Source organism: Dermacentor albipictus, chromosome 3, assembly GCF_038994185.2.
Source record: "Dermacentor albipictus isolate Rhodes 1998 colony chromosome 3, USDA_Dalb.pri_finalv2, whole genome shotgun sequence".
NCBI classification, from domain to species: Eukaryota; Metazoa; Arthropoda; class Arachnida; order Ixodida; family Ixodidae; genus Dermacentor; species Dermacentor albipictus.
In genome coordinates, this window is record NC_091823.1 from 152270771 (window position 1) to 152286923 (window position 16153).

The window sequence follows — 16153 nt, forward strand, 5'->3', positions numbered from 1 at the left end:
GTCGGCGCTGCTGTGTAATCTTGGGGCGCTTTCAGCCTCGGGCACCATGCGGCCACCCACACAGCGTGCGACTGTACAAGCCTAACCGACGGAATAAAGAACATATCTGGGGGAAAAGGTGTCACGGTATAGTGTGTTAAACATCAGACAAGGCGTGGTTAATATATGCACTAGACAGCGATGGCAAAGAAATGAACAATGCACAAAGAACCGCGAGGAGTAAACTGCCTGACATTAGCCGCCGAGGTTGCTTAGCTGTTAGGATTATCGAGTCCTGGCCTCTACGACAGCATTTCGATGTGCGGTAAATGCAAAATCGCCGCTATCTAGTGCGTTGGGAGCATGTTTAAGTTTTCTTTCTGGTCGAAATTAATCTAGAATCCCCACTATGGCGTGCCTCAAAATCAAATTGTGGTTTTGGCACGTAAACACCAGCATTCAATGCACTACCTGAAAAGAACGGTAATCTTTGGCATGCCTTTACCAATGTGACTGATGATGCATATACCAAACAAGCTGGTGTCTGCTTGACGAGACAACAGCACAAGCAGAATCTCTGGAAGGCAGCTCCCGCCGGACATCTCACTTTTCATCATTACTATTGCGCAGGAAAATACACCACATCAAGGTTTTAGAAAAGAGTAAACAGGAATTGTCTCGCAAGTTTCCATGTTATGACCATTGCGGAAGCCGCGCCATCATGACCATCTGTTGACCATCAGACCTACTAACAAAATAAAGAGACAGGCTAAGTAGTAAGAATGGTCTACATCCCTACTAAACGTATTATCGGCGTGACAAGGAAAACAGCACCATTGGTTGCAAAATGGTATAAAAAATGTCAAAAAAGAATTTCGATATTCACTTGATAACCCAGCGACGTACAGCAACAATGTAGCTCGTTGTGTATTTCTGAGTGCTTTCTTCAGGCAATCGTTCTTCTATGTGAAGCAAAGAAGCTCAGGCAAGCACTATTTTACAACAAACAAAAGTGCTCCAACTGACATGCGCTGTGGAACATTCCAATACTAAAGTTTGCTGCTCGTTCTCTACAGTTGACTTAGAAGTTTCAGCCACATGAATGCCTTTTGAACTTCTTTGTTTTGGCGGACCTATTCCATTTCTGGTGCTTTCTTTCTGTTCATGGTTGAAACTGCCACATTGAATGGAACTAGTATTACTTTTTATGTGCACTCTTCTGTGATTAGCCAGGAACCGCCCAAAAACCTGTTCCACGAGATCAAGCTCGCATTGCCTTCCGGGCTTTGGTGCCTGTAGATTGTTTCTCGACAACAGGCGGTCGTTTATCCGCCGAATACGCAACATCGCCGTGCGTCCGCATAATTTATATCGCATTAAAATGCCGGCTGTAAATGTAGACTCAAATTCGTTGGACAAACCTAGCGGGCTAATCACTCATTTTTCGCCATGGCATTACTTGCTTCAGTCCTGCTAAAGTGCGCTTCGGGTCGACAAAAAAGTATTTCTCCAATCTATGTTCACGCTGCGCCAGTACTCCGGCGTGACCGACGCTGATGTGGTCAGTTTGAATTTGAGCAGTGATTAATGTTGTGTGGATAACTGGGGTCCTATAGCGTAAACTTGTTACAATCTGTTTTATTCCAATCTCTTGACGTAAAACTTCCGTAACCACCAATGCAAGCATCGGGCGATAGCCCTCAGCATTGTATGAGAAGCCGAATGGAACGCACTCCTGCTTCTTAGGAGGTCACTTTCTACTTTCCTTTCAAAGCGAATAGCATTGCCTACATTGAGCAGATTTATTTATCGAATTGGCTGTCGAGAGGTGAGGAGCATACACAATTGAAGAGGGATTCGATGAGGCCGAGCCGGAGCAGTGAAAGTGGATATCCTGCTAAAGAGGGTGGTGCCGGCGTCTGTCATAATACGCTTCCCTTATACTTAGCCTACGGCGGATGGTAGAAAATCGCGGTGGCGTGCAACGGAACGGTAAAAATTCCGCCAAGACGTATCCTGATCAAAGAATAGTTGGCGAAGTGATGTCTCATACCTGCCGAAAGGTCACGATAACGTTCCAGTAGCACGGAAAAATGTTTATCATACGCAAATATATCCATGTTCCGCGGCCGCTCCCAGTATTTAGCGCCAGAGGAATCAGTGGGCAGCCTTCTTCTATTATTTTCGGAACAGGGCAGCCTCCGGGTATTCAGAAAAAAAAAAGTTTTGTTTGGCATAATAATGCGTCCTTAACGTCTACACGTCACTTTGACGCTATGAGTTCTTGTCGTTTTGTGACGTCGCGTGAAGATAGACGATGTGGACGCAGCCCGAAAACGTTTGATCAACTGGCAGAGTGTTAATTATGACGAAAAAGGCATTGAATGAGAAATAAATATTTTTCTTTCGTTCGGGCTAATCACGCATATTCAATCATCACGCACCATATCAGATGAGGTGTTACCGCGGTTTTTGTGACGTCGTGTGAGAGACAGGCGAAGTGGGGGGGGGGGGTGGCCTGAAAAGCTTTTCTGAAATAATGGAGGACTGATTGCCGAATTGTAATAGAAAGGTTTGGAATAGCTTTACGTTATAACGCCCCTAAATTAGGTATTGAATGGAGCATCATACTTTTCTGCCCAGGCAAAGAAAAATCTCTCACGGCAAGCATTTGTCGAAGTGTGTAGCAACAGATACTAAATTTTGAACAAAGTGGCAAGAACAGCAGCAGTACACGCAGACAGATGTATACGCAGTACCGTAAGCGTCATCGGCTTCTAAAATTTGGCCAAAGCTTGAATCTAAACTCAGTCGTAAGTGCGCCAAGCTTTGGAAAAACAAGGCCCAGTATAGCTAATTTTCGTGCGCCAGAAATTCTTTCTTCAAGTGACGTTCAAACTATTTTGCGTAAGCCAAGGATGAACTTGCTTAAGGCGCCACATGGTTCCGGCTCGGGGCGCCCCGCTTGGCTCGCCATACTTATCTGCGTCACCACATATGTCGAAAATCGCAATAATTAATTTCCAGCATGTGAATCCACAAGAGCAGCGGGAGCGTTGCTCGGAAACAAGTTGTTTTCTTGCTTTTTTTTAATTGGAAATTACCCGCAAATGTTTTGCTGTGGGCCATATTTTATATTACGCACTCATTAGCGCTGCCATGGTAGCTCAATTGGTTAGAGCCTCGCGCGCGTTATGCAAAGACGTGGGATCGTTCCCCACCAGCGGCAAGTTGTTTTTCCATCCACTTTCATTGCCATAATTTTATCATTTCTTTAATTCAATTAGTAAGTGCAAGTAATTTCCCCTGTGTTGTCCTTGACGTCTCTGTTGGCTTCTCATGGTATGATTAATAAAAATGGGACATCTCAGTTAACCCCCATTCTTCTCATTTACATAACGACGGTCTCGAATCCGACAACATTTATCCCATTAGGTGGCATGTGTGGGGTTATTGGCCAGTTGCCTTCATTCAAACGGGTCACGTACTCGTGATGCCTGCGACAGAAGGAATGTTCCCAAATCCGCCGCTAAGGTTTGTGAGTAGTGACGCTAGGTAATACTCCAACGGTTAGTTGTGGTAGAAAAATCTTATATACCCAAGAAAGTGGACGGGGAAACGGGGGCGCAGTAGGTCAATTGGTTAGAGCATCGCAGGCGTAACGCAATGGCTTGGGAGCGTTGGCTACTTGCGGCAAGTTGTTTTTTCATCCACTTTAATTGTCACATATTAAAGATTTCTTTAATATAATTAGTAAGCAGAAGTAATTTTACATATGTACCCCTTGCCGTCTTTGTTGGCTTCTAATGCCTTGTTATAATTTATAAGAAGTCTTGAGAGTTTGTGCCAGTGTTATTTCAGCTTAATCTTCTTTCCCTATTGGAAAATCCTATTTAAATTCAAACTGGGTTATACAGGTTTAAACTGGTTCTAACAGGGACCTGTTTAGCAACAAACAGGTATAAACAGGACCAGTTTACACATGAACAGGTTTGAACGGGGTCCCGTTTGACATGCAAACAGGTATAAACTGGACCAGTTTACACACGAACAGGTCTGAACGGGGTCCCGTTTGGCATTCAAACAGGTATAAACTGGACCAGTTTACACACGAACAGGTCTGAATGGGGTCCCGTTTGGCATTCAAAGAGGTATAAACAGGACCAGTTCACACACGAACAGGTCTGAACGGGGTACCGTTTGGCATGCAAGCAGGTATAGGCATGACCAGTTCACGCAGAAATATGGGTCTTAACAGGAGCCCTGTTTGCAACTAAACTGGCTTATACTGGACGCAATGGCACCATATAGGGTCGCCTGTTTGTCACAAAAGCTAGTTTAATCTGGAGCTTTGTGGCAACTATACTGGATGGCATCATGCATACCAGTTTAATGCTTGAATATAACTGGGGAGGAGCTTTTTTATTGTTCGACATCCTGACAATTTAACCCCTAGTGCTAAATTGGGCCATTATCAAGCTCTACAGAAATTGCATGAACACCTCGGAACATTCACACACCAAACTGCGATATGATAGCTGCGAATTTCAAACCGATTCCCGGTCCTGCCCAGTTGAAAAAGACAACAGGAATTCCTGCTGCAAATACAGAAATTTCTGTTGTACGACAGAAGTTCCTAACGTTTCTGTAGCTGCGACAGACATTTCTGGCGTTACGACAGCAATTCTGACGTCGCAACAGAAACATTCGGTCGCGACGGCCAAGAGTTCTGAAGTCGCAACAGAAGCACTTTCCGTTGCGGCCCTTTAAAATGTCAGCTTCGCATCGGTGGTGTACACTGCACTTTTCTCTTGCGCGGTATTCAATCGTGCTTCTCTGAAGCCGGCAATACTGATAGCACCGACACCGGTATTAAAGTCGACGTGGCCAATTGTTATAATTGTGCCGTGACGACGCGGCACCAGCAACGCGCTACCGGCCTCCTCAAAATCGGCCGCTGATCAAAATCATACCATCTGCGGGAATGGCTGCGTATCCGCTTTGTTTTATTTGGTAAGATGGGGCACACAGTCCTGTGGACTTACATGTGCGGTTACACTGACACATTGGTTAATTTCCCAGAAATATTGCACAAGCTTATGCGAAGCGGAAAAGAAGTTTTGGATTGTTTCACAAAGTTGCGTGAAAAGCTTTCTCGCTCGGGTCTCATTAATCTGGTACAGCGCTGCCGTGAGAAGCCAGTATACTGTCCGGATCAAGACTCACCCACGAGTGTTTATGTAGCTATTTTGCATTGAACGCACGAATTATATGCGAGCTCAAAAGTGTAAAGAGCAAGAGACAACTGTCGAAATTAGCAGTAAAAACCTTCAGTGTCCCCGGTCACCGTTGTCTATTTCTGAATTTCTTATTAAATATGGATATCGTTACAGCAAAATTGATGTTCTAGCATTCCACGATGTACCTGTCGATGGTAACAACACTTTTGCGCATATAGAGATACGGTAGTTGACGCGACCGGTGAAGTGAAAGCGCATCTTGGCTTTTAAAATGTAAATGTAAACAGCAACCCAGAGAGAGATTTATATTGCTAGCCTAGTCGAGATGTGGGCGTGTTTGGCGTGGTGCGGTGGTAGGATGCTTGTCTCGGAATCGTGAGGTCCGCAGTTCGAATCCTGCGCGAAAGCTTTTTTTTTTCTACTTTCTTTTTTTTGTATTAATAATTTTTCTTATCCTTAAAGAGGTCTCTGTCAATTTTTAATCAAATATATTGATCAGAAGCTACAGAATTTTCGACTACAAGACGTCACACTACAGAGAACAGAACGACAGTCACAACGTCCCAAAATACGACAGACTGAAAATTTCCTGTTGTGTTATTCAAGTGGGTGAGACGTCTATACGGCGTATACGCACATTGCCGTCCTTTCTATTAAAAGCAACGTTGCTGAAACACGTCGTACAAGACGCTGTACGACTCGCATAACATCGAAATACAACGCCGTCACCATCCATGAGATCGCCGAAAGCACGGTCGCTTTCGGTGGCGGCCTACAGATGGCAGCACAGGTAGCGCCGGTAAAGTTACAGGTGATATTATTTTGCCGTCTTCAGCCTTAGGTACATGTGAGTGCGCGCTGCATTGACGCCGTCCGATGCAGTTGTTTAATTGTGTGTACGCTGTGCCGAGAGTAGTTGTGGTGCATTTTGTATTCATTGAGAATCACAAAACCCCTGGGACCGCGTAATGTAGCCCGCAGTATCCTTCGTGTGGTGCGCCGATGTCGAAGGTATGAGCCTTCGCCACTTTCTTTGTTCCGGGCTCACGAAAAGGATCTCCTCCTCTGGCACTCTCGCATCGTATCACACTGTACGGAAGAATTTGGTGAAAATTGTGCTCTTACGTCCTGTAGTTGATCCGCAAATCAACAGTGTGTGCGCCGGAAGGACCGTTGGTGCAGTCGATGCCGCGGCACCTGTGACGCTAAAAGGAGCGTTTTCCGAGTACGCCTAGAAAGGTAAGTCCGGCGCTTGCGCGCATTCTTCCTGTCTATGGTTCGTGAAGTGTGCGTTCTTGTACGTATCGCAAGATCCGTACAACAACCGAATCCGAATGAGTAAAGCAGCAAGAATTATAAATGTGCTTTTCAAATGGTTGTTCTTCATGTCGCAGTGCACATTTAGCAAAAAGTTCCATGGAAATTGCCCTAAAACGTATTCATGTTACCAACAGCTCTATCTGTGGTTTATTTACTTTCACCTATGAAGCACGCTAGCGCGGGTGGTTCTTTGATCTAAATGGGCACAAAAATTCAAGCAGAGAAAGTTACTGTTTGTGTACATAATTTTTCATTGAGAAATGGTATAGGCATTTCCAGAAGTAGTACGTCGATGTGTCGTCTTCACAGCTAACAGCTGCGCGAGATAGCACCCGATTTCTTCGTCGACGCATGGCCAGATTTTCAGCTTGTATGGAAATTTTTCTGTTTATAGAGTGTCGTCAGATGACGTGTATTAGTGTCCTGTGTGTTTTCGTGTACTTGTAAAGGGTTCCGATCTTGCAGAGAAGCCGAAATTACAAAAGCAATGTTTCTTTTTAATCGAAAAATCTTTCTCTTTTCTGTATTGTCTCTCCAGAAACAGAGGTGGTCTGTTGTAATTTTGAGCGCATCGTCCTTTGGGAGCAGTGCTTTGTTGCGCCGCATAAACAAATTAGGTTTTGGAACGCTTTTCATGTCCTAAGGAATTTTTCGATAGTACAATTCACATTTCACGTTATACAGCTGCACGTTTGTGTGAACCTTTTCATAGTAGATTCATGTTTGCTACAGTTCGATTTACGTGTTATTTAACCGCCTGTGATGTTACGGTCAGATATTTGCACAACCAGTTGCAGCTTCATGTAACTGGTTGTATGAGACTTTTTTCAAAATATGACGTGATCTTTTTATATCACAAGTTTGCAGTTTCAGCAGGGATTACAATAAATTAAGCATTTATTATTGTTTAGGGATGGCAAGATTTTGTGAACCAGAGGCACCTCCACATATGCACCTGCGGCACTTCTGCAGCCTCAACAGCGCGGCAAAGTACCTGATATGCATGCTGTGACAAGGTGTGTGCAAAGCAGTCGCTGTCACTTACACGAGCTACAGATTTTGTTCGTATCATCCATGTTTGGAAACTCTCCTGAATTTTTCGTGGGTTTACAAATGTGGGCTCATTTTACAATTTTTTCAATGTCACTTTAGAAAGACAATGAAGTTGTGTTGGTTAAGATGTTTTAAAGCTGTTGAGAGATTAAGGGCATGACATTGTTAAAATGCATGTAAAAAATTAATTGTAATGGTACTTGTACTGGTTTATTATTAGCGATGCAATATCTCTAACAAGAGCATCAGAGGGGCACTTGCTTTAGGGAAGTTTGGTCAGATAAATTCATGAAGCAGCGTAAAGCGGCAGCAGCAAGCACGCTGAGAAAGCTCTGTAATCTAAAAAAAAAAACAAAGTTGTCAGTTACTGGTTTCAAGTTCGCTGCTGCTTTTTGTGCTGCACGACAAGTTAAATAATGGTTGATAATGTGTGCGTGATGTAATAGTTCTGCGCAAACACACGAGGTGGAGAGAAGTAATTATTCAAGGGAAAATCAGACATCCGCCCGCTCGTAGCATTTGCTACAAAGGAAACCCATATGTGTTCCTCAAAAGGAAAGCCGCACAGTTGAAGAAAAATTCGTCCTGGTCCGGGACTCGAACCCGGGACTACCACCTTTCCGAGGCAGCCACTCTACCATCTGAGATAACCAGGTGGCTAGCACATGGCAGGGCGAAGTCGAATTAGTTGACAACACGAAGCAAAGGCAAGGGTTTGACGTAATATTTTTTTCCCCTTTATTAATTACCTCTCTACACCTTGCGCGTTTCCGCAGAACTATTACGTCAAACCCTTGCCTTTGCTTCATGTTGTCGATAAATTCGCCCGGCCATCTGCTAGCCGCCTGGTTATCTTAGATTGCAAAGCGGCTGTCCCGGAAAGACGGTGGTCCCGGGTTTGAGTCCCGGACCTGGACGGTTTCTTTTTTTCAGCTGTGAGGCTTTCCTTTGGAGGAATCCGTACGGGTTTCTTTTGTAGCAATTGCTACGAGTGGGTGGATGTGCGATTTTCCCTTTATTAATAATGTGTGTGTGTATGCAACAATGGGGGTGCTGAGAGCAAGCTTTAAAATAATGTGTGCTATGTCCCCAACAAAGAATTTAGTGTGTGCAGCATTTTTACAAAATATTATGTTCACAGGTTGGCAGGTATGACATAATGTACAACGATATTGTACAACACCTTTGCTGTAGATGCCATATTCATAACGTTCATTTTCTGTCTACTTGAATCGTATATTTAGAATTTGGCCCACCTTCAGTTTGATCAAGTTACATAGGTAGCCCCCTGTGAGGTAAATATAATTAGGGGCTATTGTAGATAAGCATGATATACCTACTCACTGTATTGTGACATATTTTTAGGGACTGTGTTGTGAGGCATGCATATCCTTTTACCTGTATGTCTTGCTGCCGGTTGCCCGACAAAAGCATAAATGCTCTGCCCACCTTTATTATTATGCTTTCATGTAGACTTCTAACATCTGTGCCCACATAGACTCCATGTTCTTAATTACATTTTTCTAAGTATTCACTGTTGTGCATTACATTATTGTGTTACATTACTGTGCATTACATGCTTTTCTTTGTTTTATTTGGGAGGGGGTACTCATTTCTATAATATTACAGAGAATAGGACTTCAAAACAAAAAGCCACGAAAGGTGGCTTCAAAGTCTATGATGCTTGGAATTCTACATTCCATCCCCTAAAGCGCTACCAGTAGTAAAACATTCCTAATTGCCTTTTTTATAAGCTAGCTGCCAGATACATAGTCCCATTATGAGAGTATGTTATTTTTCTTTCTTTGGTCTGACTTGTTTTGTTGAACGTTCTCCTGGTTAGTTCAGAATTTGTTTTCTTGCCACCTCATGCAATACTCCAACTGGAGCCTATGAGCTATGTGTATAATAAATAACTAAATTCCTAAAGCATGCAACAAACCATGCAGCATAGCATTTAAATGTTGCCAGTTTATAATGCTTCTTGAGTGCAGCGCAGCATGGAGCTTGAGGCTGATCTCTTCAGATGTAAAAAAAAATTGCAGGTTATGAAAATGTGGTCCTACAAACTGCTGGTTACGCATGTCAGTCAGCCTGTTGCAGTGGTCACAAGTGAGAATGTAACCAAAAGCTGGGCGTGCTCGGCGATTTTGCATATGGCACAGGATAAAGCTTCACCTCTGCTATTGCTTCTCTTATAATAATGGCCTTCGAGTATACATGCCGAGTTATGCTTCTGGGGACACTTATTAGTTAACCTTATCAGGTAATACCATTAGCCTTATGGGTGCTGTAATGTTGCAGTGCCTGCAGGATGGCCAGCATTACAATACACATTAAAATTATTGTACAAGTCATGCAATGGTATCGGGATTGGCCCACCAAGTGACACCCTTTAATTACACTATACCTGGGATCAGCCCAGCTCACTCAGTCAGGGAGACATCCATGCATAAGGGGAGGGGTATAGCAAATAGAGGGCGTTCAATTAATCTTTCTCACATAGATAGCTCATACATATAATCTTTCTTAAATTGCATGCTTTGTTGCTCAAAGTGAAGTTACTTATGTGCATAATGTCAGCATTTCGATCCTATTTATGCCTAACGAAAGTTGCTTTGTTCAGTGTCACTTTTTGTATTGTTTCGCTTGTGATTCTAAGCTCAGTTGTTTTATAACTGCTATAGGTATGGCTGGACCTGGAGAAGAAGTGTAAGCAGACCATGCTATGTTGCTGATCTGCGCTGATCTCCACATCCAAGTTGGTGCCGCGACAGTTGGGCGCCATTGTGCCTTGCTTCATTGACAAGGTGATATAATATGGTGAGCTTGTACTTCAATATCAGTATTGAAAATTATGTTAAGGAAAAAAGGCAAGGATTGGTCTTTATGATAGATACACTCATGTTCTTTCTTTAAGGTGTTCTTTTGACACTGTTCTGCATGGACATATTTTTAGAGAATTATAACAGTCCTTTATTGCAAAGTGCCATGGCGCTAGTTTATGCGTTAAAGTAGCCCTCTTTCACTAAAAAAAGCCGTATTTAGCACACAGTTCACAAGGAAAGAAAGGAGGCAACAGGACAGAGTGCTACTAACAGTTCAGTATTATAGCTCGCACAGTAATATTGTGCAAAAGGTGAAAGGGGGAGAATAGATCTGAATACATATTGTTCGCACAGAAACGAAAAGGACGCATCACGTGGTGAGTGTGACACTTGTTTTACAATGATAAGAAGCAGTCTCACTGTCTAGTAATTCTCTGTATGGGGAGCTAGTGCTAGGTTCCTCGTTATACATATAAGAAAAGCCTCAGATATCTCTCCAGTGCTTTTGTCTTTATATTTTGTCACGATCAAGCAGCTTTCAAACATAGGTGCATGTGCACCGAGAGTAGTGCACTACCACTGCTAACTGACCCTCGCATCAAGTTTGGTTGGTCACGCTGCCAGTCATTTATACATTGGCCGGTTTATCCGATGTAGCCTCTACTGCATGAAATGGTATGTGATAGACACTGCACCTGTGTACTGGTACGTGCTTTCTTACATGATTTTTTTCAGAGATAGTGATGCAGGCCTTTTCATTATTTACATGCCTACACAACAAACCACGCATTATCTGTGCTTAGAAAGAATTGTAGGAAAATCTAGCATGAGGCAACTGTTCTCAGCACGAAACAAACTTGATTCGTTGGTTTTCGTTCATTATTGCGATCACACTAAGGCAGACAAGCTTGTAGGCTGTGCTTCTGCAATTTGTACAGCACACTGACAGCACTGGTGTGGGCCTAATCTGTGGGCTGACTGATGGCACCTTCTACGGCGCAGACCACTTGTGTTGGGCGAGGCACCAATGTTGACGTTTGTTCCCTTGTGCAAAACAGCAGTCCTAGGTTTAGAGTAGTTGTAGGAAGACAAGGTAAACATAACTTCCATGGCTTGAGTGGGCTCATTTCTCTTGGGGCATCTAGCTTTTTTTCTTAAAACTGTGCAGAGGTGCTTCCCTAGAGTCAGCGTGAAAATGGCATAGAGTTGTGCATTCGGGAACTCCTGAACAATGATCTGCCGTAGTTAGGGCCTTGCGAAAATGCACTGTCTACCAAGTGGTAGGAGGTGCATTATTCAGCCACTGATTTCCTGTTGGCATGATTGCACTCGTGCTGTCAGTAATTTCTTGGCTTGCCGAATTATCTTGAGGCCCCACGCTGATGATGCTACCGATGTCTTCATGTGCAGATTTTCAGGATGAGGTTTTTTGCTTTGCAAATGTTGTTGAAAGGTAGGTGGTGCTTACAGGTAGCTATTCTAAATATTAGTGAAATGAATTGGCCCATCTTGCTTCGTCAAACATCGTCACGCCGACATCAGTTGCACAAACAAAAAACCTGGCCTACTTGCAGCGTCGTGCACGAAGAAACAAACAAATCAGTTGCTGGATTGTCTTGACATCGCATACTAAGCTGAGACCAGAACTGCTGTAGCTACAAACCAGGCAGAAACGATGATGATGAGCAGGGATTCGCAGTAGCGCCACTTCGTGGGGCACCAAGGAGGCTCCGTTCAAAACAAAAATGGCGTTCAGCAAGTAGAACCATGCAACGGTCAGAGTCGGTGCATGGTGCTCTCGATCAAGTTGGCTCAAGGAGTGTCTGAAAAATCAGACGAGAGGTTGCAAGGCGTCCGAATATTCGGAAGTTGTTATACATTATGGTCCATGGGGAGAATGGCAGTGCCGTGAAGCAGACCAAGTAATCATGTCCGGAAAATCAGTCGGCGACTGTACCTATACCTATGTGTCTATGTATACCTAGGTGCAACAGTGTTTGCTATGATCTGTGCCAGAATTGCTGTTGCCCGTAGATGCCCAACATGTAGGGTGTCAAATTGTAAAATACCTTGCAAAAGTGATCTACGGAAAAATACCGCTTCTGCTATATTTGGCTTTTGCAAGAAATTTAGCGGCTGCTGGCACCTACCTTAAAAGGCTTTATACAGTCTTCGCATGGCCAGGGCCTTGTACTTTTGTAAGTTTGCTTATCTCGAAATTTACCCCAGTTTTTATAACTTCAAGTTGGCAGGATACCTAGTCTCCTTTAACGTGTACCCAATAGACCTTACATAGGGGTTTTGGCATTTCCCTGCCATCTAAATGCCGCCATTGTGGCCGGGATTCAATCCCGTGCCCTCTGCCTGAGCAGCGCAATGTCAAAGCCAGTACACTACGGTATTTTGCTGGCAGAAGGGTTTAGTTTCTGAATAATTTATTATCTCAACCTGTCGGTGTTGTTTTTAAAGGTATTTCATGTTTGTATTCTGTTGCTTCAATACTAGTAATTATTGTTAATCAAACGATGTGTCCATATTTTTCCTATAAGACTTGCTTCAATCGCCTGCTAATTATGACAGCTTATTCTCCCACAGTAATCCATGTTCCCTTGAAACATAGGCAGTGCATGAAACCACATATTTTTCAATAAGATTTATTCATTATCTTCTATGACCGGAATGCTGAACCTTTCTTATCTGTGAAAACATAGGCGAATTTGCCTATGTGCTAACCTGTTGCATGAGTCAAGATAAATTATTGGCTTTACTTTTTCAGGTGGCCTGCTCGCTCTCACCCAAGCAACCCACTCCAGCGGTCTTCTCTCGGCAGACTGGATGCATCGAAATACCGTTAGAAGGTCCAATAAACAGTGCTTGGGACATTTATGACATGCTTTTATTTAAGCCGGAGGACTTCAGGCTTAATGAAAGCTCAAGTGGGTGTACAGAAATACCTACGTAAAGTATACTTGTCTTTTTCACTTACAAGTACATGCCAATACTTTGCCTGACATTTTTCACCCCAAAATTACGCTGTACTGTGGATTTGTGAACAAACCATTACAGCAAAAAGCACTGCATTAAGACGAGTACAAGTAATCAAACATATACTAAACTTGCAAGAATTACATTTGCATACTTGTAGTAAATATGAAAATGAGGTACAGTCTTCTTCAGGGTGCATTTTCTTGTAGGTCATACATAGAGAACGTACTCGTGGGTCATACAAAACTTGTTCATGATTTATCACATCGGTGTTGGTAGTGCTAATCAATTTATGCCGAAAATTGTGTTCATCTTCGTATCAAGCAATGTACCAGGCAAACCTACATATGAAAGTGGCGTTCTTGTTGCGAACCTAATGCAGATCTACTTTTCTTCAATGCTGATCGCAAATACACAAGTGTACAAAATAGGTGTAAAGAGTAAATTATATTAAGCAACATCAATCCATTCTGAAAGGACCTGGTATGAATGTAGCAAAAAATAGGTCTGAACAGGGGCAAACAGGTCTGGGTTAGATAGGACGGGATTAAACGGGTCAGGATTAAACGGGATTAAACGGGTCAGGATTAAACAGGATTTAAACGGGTCAGGATTTAAACGGGTCAAGTTTAAACAGGATTTAAACGGGTCAGGTTTAAACAGGAACAAACGGGATTTAAACGGGTCAGGACTGAACAGGATCAAACGGGGTCCCGTTCCATAACCCTATTTGATGAAACCCGTTTGAAAACAAATAGGATTTTCTAGTAGGGAGGTCACCTGAGTCCACGTTAATCTGTCTTAATCTACCTTAATCTATTTTAGGAGTGGGCCAGGTTGGTATTTTGGCTGTGCGCCATGGCGTCCGGCCAACGCCGTGGCTCTTCAACGTGGGTTTTTGCAGTGAGAACCGCAGCAGGTCCAGAGCCAGGAACTTGGCGTCATCACTTGTTTACCTACGAGTGTTCTTGCCATTCGAAATTGACGCTAGAGGGCGCATCGTTCGCTTCATTAGGCGTATAAGACTATCGCCGTAATACCAGAAAATGGGCAACCGCGTAGTGTCGACACTATCACTTGCGCTAACTTTTTTCGAAGGCGAAAGCCCGATATGCCCCATGATGCAAAAATCCGGTGTCTGGCATCCGAGCTTTGTCATCCGATAGTACCGAAATCCCACGTGGCCAAGTGATGACGTCACGTTCCCGGCACTGCGCATTCTGCGGCTCAGACTGCGAATTCACACGGTGAACAAAAGTGCATTACGGTGGCTTAAAGTCGTACAAGATAGGGCAAGTTGGAATAAGTTGGATTACAGTGGATTAAGGGTGGTGCGAATCACAGCGATGAGAGTCAAGGTGTATTAAAGTGGATTAAAGTAGGTTATGGTGGATTAGAGTGGAATAAGGTGGATTGAACAGGCCGCCGGACAGGCCGCTATTGGAATATGAACCTGGCAACGTTTAGCTCTAGAACGTTATCTAGTGAGGCGAGTCTAGCAATGCTATTGGAAGAAATAGAGAGCAGTAAATGGGATATAATAGGGCTCAGTGAAGTTAGGAGGCCAAAAGAAACATATACAGTGCTAAAAAGCGGGCACGTCCTGTGCTACCGGGGCTTAGCGGAGAGAAGAGAACAACGAGTCCGATTCCTCATTAATAAAAATATAGATGGTAACATACAGGAATTCTATAGCATTAACGAGAGGGTGGCAGGTCTTGTTGTGAAACTTAGTAAGAGGTACAAAATGAAGATTGTACAGGTCTACGCCCCTACTTCCAGTCATGATCATCAGGAAGTCGAAAGCTTCTATAAAGATGTGGAATCGGCGATGGGTAGAGGGAAAACTATATACGCCATACTAATGGGCGACTTTAATGCCAAGGTAGGCAAGAAGCAGGCTGGAGAAAAGGCAGTGGGAGAATATGGCTTAGGCACTAGGAATGGCAGGGGAGAGTTATTAGTAGAGTTTGCGGAACAGAATAATATGAGAATAATGAATACCTTCTTCCGCAAGCGGGATAGCCGAAAGTGGACGTGGAGGAGCCCGAACTGCGAGACTAGAAATGAAATAGACTTTATACTCTGCGCTAACCCTGGCATCATACAAGATGTGGACGTGCTCGGCAAGGTGCGCTGCAGTGACCACAGGATGGTGAGATCTCAAATTAGCCTAGACCTGAGTAGGGAACGGAAGAAACTCGTACATAAGAAGCCGATTAATGAGTTAGCGGTAGGAGGGAAAATAGAGGAATTCCAGTTCAATCTACAGAACAGGTATTCGGCTTTAACTCAGGAAGAGGACCTTAGTGCTGAAGCAATGAGCGACAATCTTGTGGGCATCATTAAGGAGTGTGCAATGGAAGTCGGTGGTAACTCCGCTAGGCAGGATGCCAGCAAACTATCGCAGGAGATGAAAGATCTGATCAAGAAACGCCAATGTAGAAAGCCTCTAACCCTACAGATAGAGTAGAACTGGCAGAACTTTCGAAGTTAATCAACAAGCGTAAGACAGCTGACATAAGGGCGTAAATTATGGATAGAATTGAACATGCTCTCGAGAACAGAGGAAGCCTAAAAATAGTGAAGAAACTAGGAATTGGCAAGAATCAGATGTATGCGTTAAGAGACAAAGCCGGCAATATCATTACTAATATGGATGAGATAGTTCAAGTGGCTGAGGCGTTCTATAGAGATTTATACAGTACGAGTGGCACCAACGACGATAACGGAAGAGAAAATAGTCTA

The 16153-nt window shown here is 43.5% G+C and overlaps 1 protein-coding gene and 1 long non-coding RNA gene across 6 annotated transcripts in view; one reads left to right on the forward strand and one right to left on the reverse strand.

Annotated features, from left to right (window-relative positions):
• The window catches only part of LOC139056987 (uncharacterized), a 246879-nt gene that overhangs the window by 88928 nt on the left and 141798 nt on the right, over nt 1–16153 (reverse strand). The window lies entirely within an intron of this gene.
• Nucleotides 6055–13306, forward strand: LOC139057633 (uncharacterized). 2 transcript variants are annotated; one of them, XR_011512950.1, is made up of 4 exons: nt 6055–6458; nt 7451–7555; nt 10280–10415; nt 13197–13306. It is a non-coding gene; the product is annotated as an uncharacterized lncRNA (long non-coding RNA). The 2 variants fall into 2 exon arrangements; XR_011512951.1 differs by lacking the exon at nt 7451–7555.